The sequence below is a fragment of the Limanda limanda genome, chromosome 18 (assembly GCF_963576545.1).
Source record: "Limanda limanda chromosome 18, fLimLim1.1, whole genome shotgun sequence".
NCBI classification, from domain to species: domain Eukaryota; kingdom Metazoa; phylum Chordata; class Actinopteri; order Pleuronectiformes; family Pleuronectidae; genus Limanda; species Limanda limanda.
The window spans coordinates 13121890-13134565 of NC_083653.1; positions in this window are offsets into that span (position 1 = coordinate 13121890).

Here is a 12676-nt window from a genome sequence, read left to right on the forward strand (position 1 = left end):
CGTTGCTGCAGCTCTTCTTTTCAGCCTCTGTCTGAAACTCTTGTTTTCTTATTTGTAATTTCATGCTGTAAAAACATCTTGAATGGAGATGATTGACAGCTGATAATAAATCACGGCAGCGTTCATATCCACAATATATTGGCATCATTTCTGAATAGTGGGAGGAAGTGGAGACAATTTGTCAATATTAATGTCCAGTCTATTGTTTGAGCCAATGCTGAATATGCTTATTTGTTGGATGATGAGATCAATACCGCTCACACGTCACTGCTTTTATTCATACATATAAAAACAATATAACGATATAACCAGTTAATTAGCTTGAGCTTTAAAGCTGCTTATAGATGGATTTTGTTCCATAGACTACACAGGTATGCTTACCTTAGCTAGCTTCATATTTCAGAGTGGTATCGATCTTCTCATCCCACTCTCGGCAACAAAGCTAATGAGCTTGTTTCCCAAAATGTCAAACTATTTATTAGTGCAGAGGTTGTTTGACTTGATAAATAGGTGCCAGCGCAGTTGATGCAATAGTTTGGCAGCATAGGTAAATGCGATGTTGATGTCACCTGTTGCTGCAGCTTTCACCTTTTACCCATTTTCAAACTATTCTAATATTTTTGCGGTGAACTCCTGGTGACCTGTAATGCTTTTCATAAGGGGTAATTTGAGGGGAAAAAGATAGGAAGTCAGGTAGAGAGCTTCATTGTCTGGTTAAAGCCAAACCATCTGTCAACAAGACGAGATTTCACTAAGAGCTGCACACGACTGTCGCCACCCAGGCTGAGGAGGTGGAGATGGCACAGACTCCCATTTTAGATTGATATCCACAGCATGGCAGGTCTGACACTGTAAATTCACAGGTAAGTATTCAATGCGTGCAACAAATAATAATGTCAAGTTGAGACTTGTGCACTGTTCTGCTGCTGCAAACTTCAATATCAAGCCTCATATGACTCACGTAAATGTAGCTGTCTTATGACTGAGCTTTGACTAATGTGTAAATGATGGTCGAGGGGAGAATGAGGTCCAATCTGAGTCACATCTTGGCAAATATCTGTTAATCTCTTGATGTGATTGTGCAGCCCGAGAGCAGCTTTTAGCTGCTGGCTCAGCACCTCCAAAGTGGTTCGAAAAAAAAGAAAAGACGTATTCCAGTCTTCTTTCAGACAGAGTCATTGGCACTGACAGAATCACGTACTTTAAAGGTCATCTTGCTTTCCAACAGTAGATACAAGCACCTTAACATTTATTATCTGAAAATCAGTACATCCCATAGCTAGGGTTAATTCAGATGTTTATTCAGCCTGTGTGGATTCACATTACAATACTTTGAGTTTGGTCCCATCCACTAACATGGAGGAGGATGGATTTATGACCTATACTGCAGCAAGCCACAAGGGGGTGGTCGAAAAAAATTGAGAAGAGGAGTCGTGTCATCTATTACAGGGTTTCCCAAACTTTCCAACATCTGACCCAAAAACTAGCCATAACAGCGACTCACAACCCCCATTACCCTTTTTAAAAAAATTTCATCTTCTTTTATCTTTATGCTAATTATGGTTAAAAACAGGGTGTATCGCTGTGTTTGCCCTTGAGATTGAAGATCATTCAGTGGGTGCTAAATACTATATTCACTTCTATTATTTTCCTTTTACAGAAAATTTGTTCAGTTCCCAGAAGATTTTTTTCAGGGCCACCCATTGAATATAAAAGGTCAAATTGATCCCCTCAAAGTCTAAACACACTTTTGTTTTCTCAGTCATGCATTTATTAAACCCTACAATGAATCTACTGAATCATTCTCAACCCGTAACGAAGTTCACGGGTAACTACAGAGCCATGCTAACTAAAGGTTCCCAGACAACAACAGCGATGACAGTAGCTGTGACCTCACAGATAAAAGACGGATATATTCTCTGAGGACATGTTTTGATCCCACTTGTACCAAAAAGACTGGGTTGTCGTTTTTTTGTGCTCGGTAGAAAACACAGATGCTACAAGCAGATAATTACACTTGTAGGAACATCCTGTGCATCAGTGTGTTTATAATTAAACATGTCGGTTGATTCCTGCAAATAACGCCGTGAACAGTTGTGTTAGCCAAAAGGAGAAAAATACAAAACAGCTGAATAGTGCTGTAATGTAACAAAATTTCCATAAAAACCCTTTGTAATGCCAGCAGCACATTTTACATTCATACCTCTTCAGGTAAAGAAACATAGGGAATAAATATTAATAATCCCCATATTAGATTTACAGGCTTGAAATGCAATCTGATTAACATCCTATTTAAAGCGTCGAGGAATTTAATCTTCAGCCATGGTAAAGCATTGCTTCAGGTTTTGCGACATGATTATCAGTAATTTCCCAATTAGAATTATTTAATTTGCCTTCAAGCTATATCCTGAGTGATCAAACAGTCAAGGCATGTTTACCCCTGTAATGATTACAGCAAGGAGATTACAGTATGAGCATCCCTCCATCCCCCCCCCCCCCCAAAATGTGCTTTTCTTTCCAGCAATGAAAAATAAGTCATTTATTTCTCTTTGACTTTGATACATGAGCGAAATAATTTTGTCCACTTACACAATGGCCCTCAATATCTTCTTCAGTTTACCTTGGCAAAGGACGTTGAAATAACACAACCGACCTCACGAAAGACCACAAGACGTCTGCTTGAGAAACCTGTTTTTAATCGTTTTACAAGACACCAACACAGAAAAGTATTTTGGAAGAAAAATTCAGGGCCTGTTAAATACTCCCACAGGTTACCATGCAAAAACAAAGACAACCTTAGTGTGTGTGTGTGTTTGTGTGTAAGTGTGTGTTTCTCTGTTGTGTGGATATAGACAGTTACACCATGAATCACGCACTAATTCAGTTTTATTTTGGTTCCTTGTCTGAGAAAACATTTTACCTTCTTAAGAGCCTTTGTGTGTGTATATGTTTGTGTGTTTGTGTGTGTGTGTGTGTGTGTGTGTGTGTGTGTGTGTGTTAGTGTGTGTGTGTGTTTGTGTGTGTGCCTGCAGGCGGAACTGTAAGTGCCATTAGACGTGGATATTGCAGCAGTAGCTCACAGCAGCTCAATAAAATTCAATGCATTTGTCATTTTTATCAAGAGCAGAGTCCAAATGTATAATGTAAATCCCAACAAGCTTTAAGTCCCATTATCAAATTAAGCCCCAAGTGTATTTCTATTCAGTATATTTAAATCTACAGCTTCTGCATATTTTTCTTTGAGACAGAAAATGTTGTTAAGGACAGACTCCCTGTCACGTCCATATTTGTTACCTGCTGTTTCTCCTCTTAAAAGCAAAGTGGAAATACCTTTATGAACATGTTCTACTTTGGTAGTTCTTTCCTCAGAAATATTTGTGTGTGTGTGTGTGTGCACACTTACCGAGGTCAACATGATATTTTGTCAACACGATTGTAAGACGGATGACATGAAGGCACCTCCAAAAGTAAAGCCAAAGCATCCTGATCGCCCCCTGGTGGCTGGCTGTAGTATTTTTCATGAGCCTTGTCTCCTCTGTGTTAGCGGATGGGACATGGGCCAGACTAAAAAGTTAAAGTGCATGTCAATAACATTTTGTGTTTTCTTTTGTGTAGGTATTTTTAGTCTTATACTATAGAAGCGCAGTGAAACATCACGATTGACATCTGACACTTACTTATGTCGCAGTGGGACCTCAATCTGTAGCAACATCCCCGATCGCTGACTCCTGTTCCGAGTGATTTCATTGACACAATGTTTATAGTGGGAGGAAATGGAGACACGTCCTCCATCTGTAATTACATCTTCATATACAAGCTGACAGTGCTATATGTTGGCAATCCTAAGGTAAAATAAAAATAATAAATAAAATAAAACGAAATTGTAAATAAAACTTTGAATTTTCTTTCCCACAAGTTTATTGATACAATGGCAACAAACAACACAGAGATATGATTATTTGTCATTTGGCTATACCATTCATAAACTTTTTAAATTTTCCATTAAGACGGTGGAGAGTGACAATATGATCTGTATAATTACATGATTTGTTTTTGGCATTTATATGAAAGAAAAGAACCCTTTAATATTTTCTGTATTAATGTCTTTTCATAAACCACTGCATGCCTCTGCACCCTTGCGCATATTCTTACTGAAACAAAGTAAACAGGGACAGATTATTTCCAAAGTTCGTCAAATGGAGAAGGCGTTTACAGCCCCAGTTTTAAATCAATACAGTGAAAGAGAGCCACAAGAGAGGAGAGAGAGAGAGAGAGAGAGGGAGAGAGAGAGAGAGAGAGAGAGAGAGAGAGAGAGAGAGAGAGAGAGAGAGAGAGAGAGAGAGAGAGAGAGAGAGAGAGAGAGAGAGATAGCAGAGAAAGGACAACAGACTGAGATTAGACAGATAGCGTGGCCCGAGATGGACTGAGAGATCAGACGGGGTGAGATGAGAGAGACGAGACAAATTAATAAACTTTGCAGCCGTTCAAGGAGAAAAAGGTAACGGGGAGAGAAAAGAAATGACAGCTACAATCCACAGTACACAACGGGGGGGGAGGGGGGAGCAAAGGACAGAGAGAGGAAGAGAAACAGGGAGAGAGAGAAAGAGACGTAGAAAAGCGGATATTGATTGGTTAAAAATGCATGAGGTGTCTGGTGTGCAGCTCCTCATTTCTAATGCCTTCTGACCAGACAGTCTGAGGCTTAATGATGCCCGCCCCCCCGAAAATCTGGGTTTCATAACTGCTTTTATATAATTTCCTTCTGAATAAAGTCAGTCAGTTAGACGGAAACATGATGAGTAATTTAATCAGTGTAGTTTTCAGTCCCTAATACAATCAGTCAGTAAATATGTTTGTCACTCCTTAATCTATGAGGCTATTATTGTAACAATGTAATATGATAACATTAATTAAAATGGTCGACTACAGCTGTCAATTAACAATCCATGGCTAAGCAACTTTCTCTTTTTAAATCAAACACATGAGAAAAGTGACAGCAATGGCCGCCTTTCTCTCCGTATCTCAGCTCAGGGTTTAAAACAACGTGACTGAAGATGTTAAATTAGATGCTTTGAGACGTGGATTTGTCTTTTAGCTTTGTTTTTATTCAGCCCTGCTCATGACGTAAGCTACTTTATGACCTCTGTCCTATATTTCTAGTCTCCGAAATGTACTTTGCAGCCTATAGCGCCACAGTGAGGCTGAACTCTACCAAGCATTGCTTTGAGCTAATCGCTCTGCTAACATAGATAGCATCACACCAAGTCCTTTTTTAAAACAGTCCAGCTATTTACCGTAGTTGAACAATTACAATGTTGATAAAGAAACTTGATTAGAATATTAGCCAACCTGCTGGTGTCACTGGATAAAAATGTCAAGGAAATCAACAAAGTAATTCGGCTTCATCCTCTGGAAATCATGAAAGTTCTATAATTTCTTCCAGTTTAGTAATTTAGATATTTCAGTCTATGCCAACATGTGCACCGATGATCAGAATAAATCCACAGAAAATGACATAATATTTTTAGAATGATAAATAACATTCAGTCAGGCAGTCAATGAAATATTCGCTCTAATTGTTCTTCCTGACACTGTGACTTTAATTTCCACTTCCCCCCTGCTCTCTGCCGTCTCTCCATCTGTCCGCTCTGCGTCTGCCAGCACACTGTTTGATAGTGTGTGCGTGCATGTGTGTTTACTGTTTACTCTCCGATGCATTTCCCTGTGTGTTAACTGCTATCAAAACACAGCGTGATCTGGCAACTGTGACCGGCGAGTGTCAGTTTGATGGAGAGAACCACAGGGCCGGCAGATCAGAGCGAAGATGAGAGGACTCTCTCTTCCTGGCCGAGCCACAGAGACAAGAATTAGTCCCGGAGTTTGCAGACCATTCAGGTACTTGCTGGGTACATCTACCTGGCCCGCTCCTCCATCAGTCTGGTTCCTGTGAAGAGCTGTTCACAGACAAATGTGTTCTTTAAAGATGGCAAATGTTAAATGACTTTTTTATTTTTCTAAATATTCTATTAGATTTGGGCAAGCAGGAGTCCAACGTTTTTCTTCTTGCAATGAAATGTTACTGACTCTACACAGCCTTCCCTGTCAGATATATGTTTTCACCCCTGTCCGTTTGTATGCTTGTATATTAGCGAGGTTACACAAAAACCACAGGATGGATTACCACGGAACTTGGTGGAAGGGTGTGTTGTGGGTCAAATAAGATTCCGTTAAATTCTTGTACAGATACAAAACAAGGGGCCGATCCAGGATTATTCTTCACGTTCTTTGATGATGTGACAAGGTTCTTCAACATTGTTGCGCTGATATCTCAGAGAGTAGTTTAGATGGATCTAAATGGAAAAGGCATATCTGGGGAACTATATTATTTATGAGTGTGTAAAATCTGGATGTAGTGAATTTAAATGTGGTTTCATAAGAAGACCTGCCAGATGAATGCACTATACTGTGGGGTATGGGCCAAGGAAGAACCCATTAACCTTTGGAGCAGATTCAATTAATTTTCCTCTTTTTTTTCATTCTCAAGAAATGGCATATGAAGAGTGTGAATATATATGAAGAGGTTAAACTTTCTGTAGCCAAACAGTCTTGATGAAGGTGTCTGCTGTCCTAGTTTTAAAAAGCCCTATAAAGTAAAGTGTTCTCATTAAATTCTTCTTCTTTTTTTCTCCCACATACATTTGGAAATTAGTTTGAAACCCAAGGACAGTTTCACATTTGGACAAAACAATGTGGTTTCCAAAACACCTAACTTTTCAGTTACAGGTCATGTCTATAAATCAGTTTTACCAATTTCTATTCTATTCTATTCTTTTCTATCACAGCATCACTCCAGGGCACCGGATACAAGGCGCCCCAGGCCCATTGGATTTAGCAGATTCCCTGCTAATATACACGTCAACTCCACTGGTTGACATAATTATCTGAAACAGCAAGATTTTTTTCCTGGCCAACACACTCAGCCAACAAACACTGTGTGAATGTGTGTGTGTGTGTGTGTGTCTGTGTGTGTGTGTGTGTGTGTGTGTGTCTTATCCCATCAGCAGTATAGCTTTCGGCTGGTTCACATTTGCATAATGAAGTCAATAACACTGGCCTCATGGGAGAGAGCATGGTGACATTATTACTAATTTAATAAGAAGAGTTTGTGTGTGTGTGTGTGTGTGTGCACGTGTTTGTGTGTGTGTTAGCACGTGTTTGTGTGTGTGTGTATATATTTGTGGAGGGAGAGAAACAAAGACGATGAGTGACAGAGCGAGGTGTAGAGAGAGATAGAGGTATGGAAGTGGTGAAAAGAGAAAGAGAGATGAAAGTGAGGGAAGAAAGTTCAAGAGCAGAGGAGAGAAGAGGGGAGTGGTGTAATGCAGGCTGGATGAAAGGAACGAAAGGAGCACAGAGAGGGTGATGGAGGGAAAGGAAGAGGAGGAGAGAGAAGCCCGGGAGGTGAGGGTGAAAGGAGGACATAAAGTTAGAGTGAGGAAGAGGAGAAAGGCACAGGAAAGAGAAGAAGAGACAGTATGAGGGTTGGTGCAGGAGTCAGACAGTGCAGCAGCAGAGAGTGTCATGCAGAGACTGAGATGTATAGTTGATGCGTGACTTTTTAATCACAGACTGGCCGTCCTGTGCCGGTTCAAGGCCTCCAGCCATCTGCCAGCTGTAAACCGCGATTTCAGGGTTTTCACCCTGCGGCAGCGTCAATAACCAGCCTGTAGTACCAATGATATTTAACATCACTTCAAATTATGAATCTTTAGCCTTTGCCAGCACATCCTATAATATTTGTCTAATAAGACAGATAGAGGTGCTATTGCCTTAAGTGACACAACAGGAAATTACTTATTTTCTGCTAAATAACGATGTGCATCATTTATTCTCTTATTCTCATGTTATGGTGATTTCTTCTTGCTCATTGTCTCTTCTGTCTTCTTGCATTTGACTTTTCAAAGCAAGAAAAGGACAGGTGTTATGAATAATATCATTTATAATTATTAGTGTCCGTTCCTAACCTGCCTGTTTGAAATGGGCTGATTGTTTGACCTGTGGTGGTGTTGGCTGCAGTTTTCTTTCTGAAACTGTAAAAGCGACCTGCAGTAATTGAGCTGCGGTGAGTAAAGACCTGCTATGGGACAGAGTAGAGAGCCCTGTAGAAAGACAAATTAATATAGAAAGCTTGATCGAATTCATTCAATCTGTATTCACAAATTACAATTTGCCTTATAGGGCCTAACAAATATCCTCTGCTCGTAAACCTTGACTAGAGTGAAGAAAAAAAACATTAAAAAAAAACTTTCAACAGGGGAATATATCATGTTTAACAAAATTTGAATATTTACAACATTCATGAGAAAACACGGTAAAAGGGTTGTGTCAATGTTTCAAGTATTTAAACAAGAGAAAAAGTCTGACAGAGAGGATTGGAGCAGAAGTGACGATTGTAATTATATCGGTTATGGTAGAACATGTGATTTGACATATTGTTTATCTAAGCAATCTAGTTGTAATCATAATTTGCGAACAACTGCCACCACATTCGAAATCCACAATGTACCCGCAGCCATGATTGTGGATCTCAAACAGTAAGACACAAGGACTCGGGGGAAGATGTCAAGTCAGTAACATGAACCAATGAGAAATGACTGTGATAAAGAGGGAGAGGAGGGAAGAGAAGCTCCATCTGTCATGTGTCCCTTGACAACATAGGCCCATTTCACTTTTCCAGTTTGCACTACTCACATCCTATGCCTTTTATGTTGTGTTCTTTTTTTGTGATATCAATATGTTGCCTGCTTGTATGTTCTGTTAATTTATATATTTACATCTGGGATGTCTTCTACTTATGGCAGAATTGGCAATAACTTCAACTTTGACTCTGATAAGAGCTGTTCAAAGAGGGACCTGAACTGGCTCTAACTTTAAGCTTCATCACAAAGGAAAGCATTAAGCCAACTCTTTAATATAAAACTGTAACTGGGAGATGATTCCACAGGGGAGGAGCTTGTCTGCTGAAGTTCCAATTATCTCCAATAATCTCTAAGGGTTAAGCCACATAATAAATATCTACCGTTGACCTTGTTTTGGTTTGTAGTCTAGATTTCAGTTTTTTCTGTCATTTCAATATTTTCTGTCAGATAGCTGCTGTGCTGCATGCATAACATGCTCAACCCCATAAGGAATAACCTGATGAAACCAACCAGCCACAGTAAATCTGATGAAACTAACAGCAATCAACAAGCACTGCGATCATGTCGGCGCCACAGTTCTATGCATCAGAGTGTGTGACTGTGTGTGTGTGTGTTGGTTTGACAGAGAGATGCAATGATGTACCTTGAAAAAGTCCCCATTCTAAGTGTAAATCTAGACATCAAAGAGTTACACACGTCCTGGGAGTTATTCTGAGACTTTTCTTCTCAGCATCAGTCTCGCAGATATTTTTGGCATTTAAGAAATTCTCAGGGATGACGCCTGAAGAAGGTCACAGGTTCTCGAGGGCTGCTGAGGTTTCAGAACAGCGGACAGCGACAAAGGTGTCATGCTGCTGCCGGCACCAGTTCAGAACCCTGGACAGCGATGGAGAACAGAGTCAAACCTCTGGCTGCTGGGAGACACATCTGGAGCTTATCACCACCAACAAGTGTTGCACATCCAGCTCACACTATCTCAAACCTCTGAGGCTCTGCATAGTGTTACTGTTACTTCCTGCTCAATTTATCTCTTTCAGCCAGGTGAAATTGGAAGGTTTTAAACACCTGTCCTGCATATCCCCACTAGCATATGACCTGAAACAATATCTTTAACACTTCTGTTAGTTAGAAATCAGAATATCACTTTGAAAATACTGTTACTCTCCAAAGTGCCAGGACCGAATTTGATTTCCAACATGTTTTGTTTACGTGTGATACATCGAGAACTCAGAAATATTAGGTACTGTCTAAGATGTTGTGTAACTGTAAGCATTTGTAAGAATATTAAGGTTCACTCCTTCCATAACTAAACTTCTGTAGTTCTTATTTCCTATTAATCTTTCAAGTGTGTTTTTTTATGTCTATGTTTCGTATTTTATACAACTAGTAAAACACTTTGAACTGCCTTTGTTTAGGAAAGGGTCAGCAAGAATTTTGTGAGCATAACATTTGAGTTTCCTCGCAATATATTTTTGCCCTTTCTCGAAATACTTTTGTGTTACCTCCCAATACTGCTTCTCTCCCTTCTGAGCAAAATGTAGCAGAGTGTCGTATTTTCTGTTTGAACCTTACTCAGCCTGAGAGAAAACGGACCAAGCCTGATCCGAACCCGACATTTAGTTTTTTTTCTGTCCCAACCCAACCAGGGCCTATGTAGTTAATGTAAGCTGCACTGTTTGTGTTGACATGTCCCTGACACACATAGATATTGCTTGGAAAGAGTAAAATAATCAGCCCAACTAACATGAGTGACCCCAAACTTAATATATTACAACATTTTTGTCCATACCTGGCTTGGCCTCTTGGGTCCAGACTGGTTCCAGCAGGCTCATAGTTTCTTGTACAAAATCTGTAAGAAAACGGACTAAATATGTAGCCCATTTAAAATTAGACATATATTTAGCCGAAAGAAGGCATAATTATTTCTTAAAGTAGAATAACTCTGTAGTGTTTAGTAAATGGTACTTAAAGTTAAGTAATTGTGCATTTGCATCACATGTTTAATGCACATTTGGTGTAAAGTGAATATTTAGAGCAGCAGGATGGAGTATGGGGGTTTGACTCAGAGTAAGCTACAACGGCCATGCTCATATTGATTAGGGAATATGTCACTCAGTGTGGCTCAGTGTTTTGACAATAATGGGGGGACATGGCTCAGATGAGGGTTTGCAGAACCATTAAATGGACCAGAGCCATCGTTAAGATTATAAAGTAATATCAATCTAATTCCAGAAATCTCTGTCTGTGGCTCTCATGACTCAAGCACCATGCTTCACACTGGGGTTGTGTGTTGTTCAAGGCCCAAGTAGAGCAGAGTCAAAATCTAGTGCGATTTGGATGAACGGTCAATATTGATAAACTTTGAATAATAAGACAACAGCGCCCTGTAGCTGCAGTGGGAGACAAACAGATGGAGGAGGAGTAGGAGGAGCAGAGGGACTACATACACAAGGGAGTCGGTGGTAATTGGTGAAACATATAAAGTAGGTGCAGATATAGGAGGGGGAAACGTGACAAAAAAACGAAAGTAAAACGGGCCAAAGGTGAGTGCCTATAAAATAAAACAGGAACTAGGTTTAAAGGTCATTTTAGAGTCCCTTAATTACATTACATGAAGTCCAGCATAACTTGTTTCCAGTTGTTTATAATTAATACATATTGATATCTTAAATTGTTTTTTTTTTTTCGAATGGAATATTAATCACAATAGTGGGGCACTTGCTATTTTAATAAGTTGAACATAAATGACCCAATGTTTCTTATACATCCTCTTTTGGAGAATAGAATAGGACCTGACTTGTGTGTGTGTGTGTACGTGTGTACGTGTTGTGTCCCCCGGCCCTCAGCCCCCTCTGTGCGCCCTACATATAAAGCAGTCCAGTCCTATGTTAACACCAGCTGCTGTCTGTACCTCTAATTATAGCCTGTGCAGCGCAGGCTCCCAGGGCAAGACTGGGGGGTCAGGTTACTCCTTCCCACTGCTCCGTCACATAGACACACACACACACACAAACACACTCTCCTTTAAACTGGGCCTCAAAAACAGGTTGTGGCAGGGCTTAAAAACTCGCAAGGGGCTCAATTAGATATTTTATTTACTTATTTACCCCCGACTTTGACCTCCGTTTGACAAGGTAGGGCACTGAGGAGGATATATGTTTCCCCGGGAGGAAGGACAGGAAGGAGCGGAACACGTTTAAAGTTCTCAGGAGTTTGTTCCTTAAGTTGTTGTCAAGGGCACAAAGTGAGTGTCTCTAGATAAAGTGCTGTTGATGTCCCACCAGTCATTTCATATTGAAAAAAACATCATTAAACCAAAAATAAATAAATTAAAGTTGCACCTGATTCACATTGGAGCTACAGAGGAATTGTCTTGATAATTTGAAGGGGTCAGTAGAGGTGAGCTCAACGGGTGGAGAGACTTCCTCCCTCGTCATAACATGATTAATAAGCTCTGTGTTTCTGAGACACAGCGCGGGAGACTTCTCGACCTTTATCTCCTTATTTCATTCTTTCCTCCTTTTTCTTCCTCCTCTCCATCCCTTGATCTTTGCTCCTTTACACCCCGTGTTCCCTCTCTCCGTTCTCCCTTTACTCCCTCTCTTCTTTCGACATCGCACCCTCCCTTCCTCCAATTCCTTATCTATCTATTTTGGATCCTCTGAGGGGGCAGGGTGAAGCTCTGTGGGTCGACCCCTTCTCCCTGCTTCTCTCTATCCGTCTCTCTCTCTCCTTCTGTCTCACTCTCTCCAGACACTTTGACTCGAGAACTTCTTGAACACAAATTGAAGCCTTTGAGGAACAACTTTGAAAACACAGGGAACACAATATAGGCTGAAAGATTGTTCTCGGGAATTTTCCTTCCATTTTCTCCTGTGGTGTATTTTTAGACCCTTGTGTGATCCAGCTTAACACAATTGCTGTGCGCGTTTTTTTGCTGCCGGATTTGAGTGTTGACTCCATCATCTTTTCTCACG